General features: G+C 46.2%; 1 protein-coding gene across 2 annotated transcripts in view; it reads right to left on the reverse strand.

The window, feature by feature from the left end:
* The window catches only part of TCTE1 (t-complex-associated-testis-expressed 1), an 18,210-nt gene extending 13,786 nt beyond the window's left edge, over window positions 1-4,424 (reverse strand). Inside the window, exon 1 of one of the 2 annotated variants that reach the window (XM_014517388.2) lies at window positions 4,302-4,424. The gene's annotated coding sequence lies outside the window, so the exon portion shown is untranslated. Of the gene's footprint in view, window positions 1-4,056; window positions 4,274-4,301 lie in introns of those variants that run through there. The other variant, XM_025197844.1, reaches the window with a different exon arrangement.
* Window positions 4,425-6,797: the final 2,373 nt, after the last annotated feature.

The raw sequence follows: 6,797 nt of genomic DNA on the forward strand, positions 1-6,797 counted from the left end.
GGAAAGAGTCAAAGAGTGACCAGATGGCCTTGAGATCATGTTAAAGAGGACAGGCTCCCTGCCCAGTGCTTCCTTCCTTTCTAAAGGTACTGATGTTTCTCTACCACCCATGCTAGCCCCAGCTCACTGTGCCTATTGCCAGCATTCCTGACCTTTCTGGAGGCATCCCAGGAAGGCTGACAGTTTGGGATCACAAGTCAGCATGGATGGCTTAAGATTATCCCATGACTGTGCTCCAGAACAGAATCTGAAGACAGTTTCCTGACTGCACAGTAACTTAGTTGACACCTTTCTTTTTTTAAAAGAGACTTAAGAAAACCAAAGCACACGCTAGGGTAGGGTGCCAAGCTGCATCCTGTAGACCAAGGGAGCAGAGCTGCCTTCAGATATAGGTGTGGCCTGCAGATACCTGTGCAATGCTCCCTTTTATCTGAATAGTGAAGTCAACCAGGTGATCCATGGTCTGGCTGGGATCAGGAGAAGAGTTTATAGTTAATAGCATAACTAACTAAAGAGTTTATAGTTAACTAACTAGCTAACTCTGACCTAGCCACAACCTCTTTCCATTCTAGACAGATCCCACATATGATGCTGCAGAGCATTAGCCACTGGCATGGACCCCTGGGACAGCTGTTAATGATGCACACTGTGGCTGGCTCTATACAAAACATGTTTCTCTGTTTCCAGTTCCCTACTGCTCCAACTCAGCATTGTGTGAACACGAATATAGGAGAAGTGAGGGTGTTAGGGTGTGATAACTATTCTATGAGGTGCCTGAATCAACTCAGCGATCAAGGGCTCAAGGTGTTGCAAAGTGTTGAGTCTGACACTGACTCACTGATCACACTGAATCAATTACCACTACTTTTGGCATAGTAATCACGCATTGCTCCTGTTGTTCAAAGATTCTGCATGTCTCCAGACCAGAGCAAATCCCATGTTGAAATGGCTGCTGAAGGTTCATTATACCACACCTAAATTGGGTTTAAGAACCTTAGACAGAAAATCATTGCTGATATGGCAGATTCTAGGAGTTGAATGTGTGTAGCTTACCATATATGTAAACTTTAATGTTGTAACTGGCTGTCTTATTAACAAGTCAGAAATAGTAAATAAAGGTAATGCATTCTCCTTTTTACCTACTCTATGCTAACATCATCGAGAGTTCAAAGGCTCTATTAAATAATATATAAGGAAGTGGGACATTCAGTGACTTCCCAATCTCATTTATGCACAAACTAACACATTTTGCCTTTCAACACAGAATTACCAAAAAAAAGGTATATTTCTGTTGTCTGCAAGAAATAATTTCAACAACATTCCCTCCAAGTGATTCCAGTTAAAGCTGCTGCTTAATACTCTAGTTCTGTGGTGCCCAAACTTTTTGGGCCAGCGGATACTGTCAACCCCCAAATCTTCAGGAACCACCGTTCTCCCATATCATCAAACTCATACCTAAAAGGGGGCTTTGGAGTAGTGAGATTCATGGGCTACACTTTGGGAACCGCTGTTCTAGTTCTTCAGGTCCAGAGTAAATAAAGTATGCTCAAACATATAGTTCACCTGCTTCTGTTTTTGATCCCAAACCCATCTAGGTCAATGGAAAGAATCCTACTGAAGTCTGTGGGCTTTGAATTGGACCCCTGATGGCGATAATTTAGTCAAAGAAACAGAAGTAAGCAAAAGTCCCTGTCTACAGTAGAGCTTGCATATTTAAAGTATATTTGAAAAATAGTGTTTCAAAACTAATTTTTAGCCTAACAGAGTTTGTATCCCCATCTGGGCTCTGTCTACCCAGAATTTTAGGAAGTTCTTCTAGCATTCCTCTAGATGGGTGGAAACACTGGCTGAACTGCAGGTCTCATTACTAACACACTATATTTGTGTCTGCCCTCAGCTTGGTTAGATACAATGGCTAAAGGTCCTGATCGCTGTCAAGCATTCTTATCACGGGTAAGAACTCTTATCAATTCTTACCAATTGGATTCTTATCATTTCTGACACCTATTTTTATTGATGTTACACTTGCATTAGGAAGTCTGTTGTAGAGTCTTAAAAAGAAAAGCCTACAAGAGTGGTTCTTGGGTAAAGAAAAAAAATACACACCGGTCAAGGAAACTGTGCTAACTACAGCCAGATTGGAAAAACAGATGTTAGGTCCAAAAAACTGGGTCAAACTAGGTATGCCAAACTGTTCATGAATGTTTTTGTTGCTGTCAACAGTACAACTTAAACTGTGCCAGGGACAATATGACCTCCTGGAACTTCTTTCACTTAAGGTGCTGTGATTCACTGTCAGCATATTGGACACTGCTAGTAGGGGTCACTGCTGTAATATTATTTCATAAACACAAAAGTAGCTAAGGAATGACCACCAACCAACACTTGCCAATCAGCACTGCATGGTTACAGTTCAATAGATTCTGCATCCGTATCTGGGCTAAGGCCACCTAATGGGCCAGCAACTGTGGGTAAGAGACATTCAACATAGGCCTATACAGCAACATAGAGAGAAATAAGGAAAAAGCTACTTCCAAGCCTCACCAAAGTCCTGAATGAGGAGTGGCTTTCTCCTCTCTGATATCTAGAAGCATGGGGAGGGGAGATGGAGTTAGGTCACTGTTCAGTAATCACTAAATTAAACAATATTTCATCCTTCTCTAGCTTCTTCCATCTAAAGATCTCAATGCACTTGCCAAGAAATAACTCATTGTAAGGTAAGCAAAATATCTTTGTCTTCCAGTCAGGAAAAGTGAGGTCCAGAGAGGGAAGGGACACACAGGAAATCTATCATGATGCTGTGAACAGACCATAGATCTAAATCCCAAGGCTGTGCTTGAACAGCCAGAACATGCTTCCTTCATCTCCTCACTAATTGCTTTCTGGTGTTCCTTTCGAGACTGAGAGTGTCAGGATACTTAAAGGCGAAAGGCTCTTGATTTAATCTCAAACCCACATACTTTGTGTTTCTCATGCAAAAGCCCCATTAACACTACCAGCACCTCAAGCAGACACAAATACTGGTTTTGGAAGTTAGCAGTGTACTCAACCTAATAAAATAAAAAAATAAAAAACAACCCCAAAACAAAACAAAGTAAGGCCCTGGACTTAAATTTTGACAAGTAAACAAGGCAGAACTGATCTTCCAATCTAAAAGCATTCTGTCTACTTGGATACAACAGGAACTCACCAAGTGGTGCTGGTCAGTAGCACGGATGTCATTATCTGTGTTAATAGCCTGAAGTCAGGTAAAAGGCCAGGTAGATTTTCACCTTATAGACTAACCAAAGTAGATAGATGGATAGATCTATCTAGATAGACTTGTGATCTCTATATATCACTACTTTAGTTAGTCTCTAAGGTGAAACTCTACCCTGCTACCCGCTGGTCATCACAGGAGGCCAATGCCTTACTACACAAAGCAAACGAAAAAGCAAGCAAACATAACTTGACAAAATCGAGCCTAAAGTATCATAGAATGAGCTTCTGTCACAAGTTCTGAGGACCACTGTTTAAGAGTAATGAATCTGAGGTAACGTGATGCAGCATGTTAGTATATTGACCATAGCATCATCTGAAAAAGCAATGACATCATGGTAATAGAGACCTCACGACAGCACAGCCTCTGCTAGTTAAATGCTTGCTGGAAGCTGGGAGGAGAGCACCAGATCTTCCTTGCTTAACCAGGCGAATCAGGTGAAGTTATTTGCCAACCAGTTGACAAGGCGCACAACAAGAGTCCTCATCCAGAGGCTTTTACTAGCCCAAACCCCCATGTTTCCCGATGAGAAAATAACCAGTGGAGAGCAGAGGGGCCTCTGGAGGAGAGAAGGGAAGACATTTCTGTAAAGCAGGTGAGGGGAAGTGGGGGAGCAGGAGGGCTTTGAGCCCCGAGCTCCCCGGATCCACCCAGACTGGCTGCCTGGACCTCTAGGGCCTGCTGCGTCCCTGGCTCTAGGTCCCAGGCAGCAAATCAGAGCTGCAAATCCCTGCCCTAGAAAGCCCTGGGGCCGCTCCACAGCCCAGAGCTGATGGCTGTGGGTGCTGCCGGCTCACCCCTTCTGTCCGCAGGGGGGAGGCTGGCTCCAGAGCCCGCTTCAGACAGGTGTCTGTGAGGGGGGGGCACAGACGGAAGCACCCCTCCGCCGCACCCTGCGCCTCTCCCGCCAGGCACTTCGGGCCGTGGGAAGCGCGTCAGGGCTAGGACCAGAGCCGGCCGGGTGCTTAGGGACGTGGAGATCACAGCCAGAAAAGCACGGGGAAGCCCCGCTACCCCACCATTCCGGAGCCGCCCCGCTCACCCCGCGCCGCGTGCCCGGCCCGGCCGTGGTTGCCAGGCAACAGCGGGTTGCTGGGGCGGGGCGGGGCGGCCCCGCCCCTTCCCGCGGGGCAGCCCTGGAGGGCCTGGACCTTGCATCAGCACCAGCACCGCCACGGCTTAGCTAGCGAGAGACCAGGCAGGGAGCAGAAAGCAGAGCAGCAGGTCTGGAGGGAAGGGGAGGGGAGGAGAGGAGAGGGGAGGGGGAAGAAGCAGAAAGCGGAGCAACCATTCAGGCAGGAAGCAGAGGGGACAGGCTGAGCACAGGGCAAGGAGCAGAGCAGGCACGAACAGGGTGGCCATCGTAGAGGACAGTCCAGTTGTCCTCTGTTGGTACGAAGCCGGATGTCTTCATGTCCTCTCTTTTTCTCTTGAAGAGAGAGAGCTCCTCTTGACGGGTAGCTCCTCGGTCTGATGGGTAGTGGGATTGGCCAGCAGCAGCGCAGGAATTTTTCTCTTGAAGAGAAAAATAGAGGACATAAAGCCATCTGGTTTCATAACAATACAAGACAGAGTACAGAAAACAGGAATGTCCTCTGTGACGGCCACCCTAGGCAGGAGGTGCGGGGGCAAGAAGCAGAAAGCAGAGCAAGAAATCAAAAGGAGCAGAAAGCAGAGCAACAGATCAGGCCGGGAACACAGGGCAAGCAGCAGGAAGCAGAGCAGCAGATCAAGTAGGGAGTGCAGGGAAAGATGCAACAAACAGAGCAAGAGGTTGGGTGGGGAGCAGAAAGCAGAGCAACAGATTCAGGGAAGGGCGGGTGGGGAAAGAAGCAGAAAGCAGAGCAACCAGTTAGGCAGGGAGGATGGGGTGGGGAGAAGACAGCAGCAGATAGGACAGAAAGCAGAGCAGCAGGTCAGACAGGAAGGGCAGGAGCAAGAAGCAGAAAGCAGCAAAATTGGGCAGGGAGCACAGGAAAGAAGAAAAAAGCAGAGCAAGAAATTAGGAAGGAAGCACAGGGCAGGGAGCAGGAAGCTGAGCAGCAGAGAGGTTCCTGGGGAGCGGTGGAAGGGCTTCAGCCTGCAGTATTTGAAGTAGGCCTTTGCCCGTCTCACTTTATGCACAGAAGAGGCAGGTGTTGAAGTCAGGAAAGCCTGCTAGATACATGCTCGTGCAGATCCGCAGTGGTTTGTGGGATTAGGGTGGAATGTAGGCTGGTCTACGGGGAGCCCTTGCCCTCGCCCTTGCCCTTGCCAAAGGTGTCCCGCCACTTGGTGGGGATGTGAGGGTGAGATGGTGGATGGTTTGGAGCAGGGGTTCCCGACATTTGTGCCCGAGGACACATTCAAATTTAAAAGAAAAAGCAGTGCGCGCCAATATGAATATTAAAGTTTAAAATTTAGATCAATCCAATCATCTCATCCATTACTTAAAATTGCATTAGATCCGGAACTTCAAAATGCAACTTCCCTTTACTTAGTTTTTGTTTTTTGTTTTTTTGTTTTTGGAAGTATTATCCGTGGTGCCCGTGGCCACCACATTGGATACTGCTGGTTTGGAGCATGAGGGTGTGAAGTTGGTTGTGGTGGTCTGCAGAAGCAGACTGGTTTTATATCCCCCAGCCTGCTGAGCTGGGGTGGTGTGAATTTCCTGAAACTGGTTCTTTCTAAAAACCTCACACTTTCTGCAAGTTGCTTTTAAATGACATGAGGAAAACAACAACTTAATAATCATATTGAGGGGTTTTTTTTGCTTCTCCCCGATCTGCTGCTAATGTTTAGAGGAGACTTTGGAGCAGGTCCAAGAGCACTGCCAAGCATCCTTGAGTTTCCTTTTTCATCCTTCTCTGTTCCCTGCTCAATTTTGGTTTTGCTGTTAGTGATAAAAACCTGCTTGCAGAACATTGGGAAAAGGCTGAACCGTCAACACCACTGAAATTTCCATAGCATGTTGTGTGTTATCATATTCAAAGAAAACAACCAGGAAAATGTTACTTTCACCTCTGTTCTTGTCCCTGTAGACCCTGAAATTTCAGATGGAATTGTGGCTTTTTCAAATTGATGTTCTTTTTCAATGCTGGTGTGGACAGAGCAGAGCAATACATGCACCAGGCTAGTAGATAGGTTATCTGCAGGAGGAAGCATAATCATGTTGCCAACTCCTCTGATTATGTTGTAAATCCTAAGATAGTTGGTGTTTTCTGATAGTGCCAGCTACTTTCATCGTTGAAAAAAAGGGGGTTGTCCATCATGGTTGTGGAGGTTAGATGGCAAATGTGACCTTAACAGCCCAGGAAACCAGAAGGTTAAAGAAAAAGACCTTAAAAAAAATCTCAAATTGCATGATTTTTAGCTAATCTCATGATTTTTTTTAAAGGCCTGACTTGGGTTTTGAATGCTTGGGCTGGCAATACTGCAATAGCAATTTACTCAGGCTTTATATATGGCTATGCTTACACACAGTGAATAATCCCTTACACTACACACAGTTCCAGTGAAACTAATGGGACTGTTTCAGAGGCAAGCTTCTGTTCAGCAG

This window comes from Alligator sinensis, unplaced genomic scaffold, assembly GCF_000455745.1.
Source record: "Alligator sinensis unplaced genomic scaffold, ASM45574v1 scaffold198_1, whole genome shotgun sequence".
NCBI lineage: Eukaryota > Metazoa > Chordata > Crocodylia > Alligatoridae > Alligator > Alligator sinensis.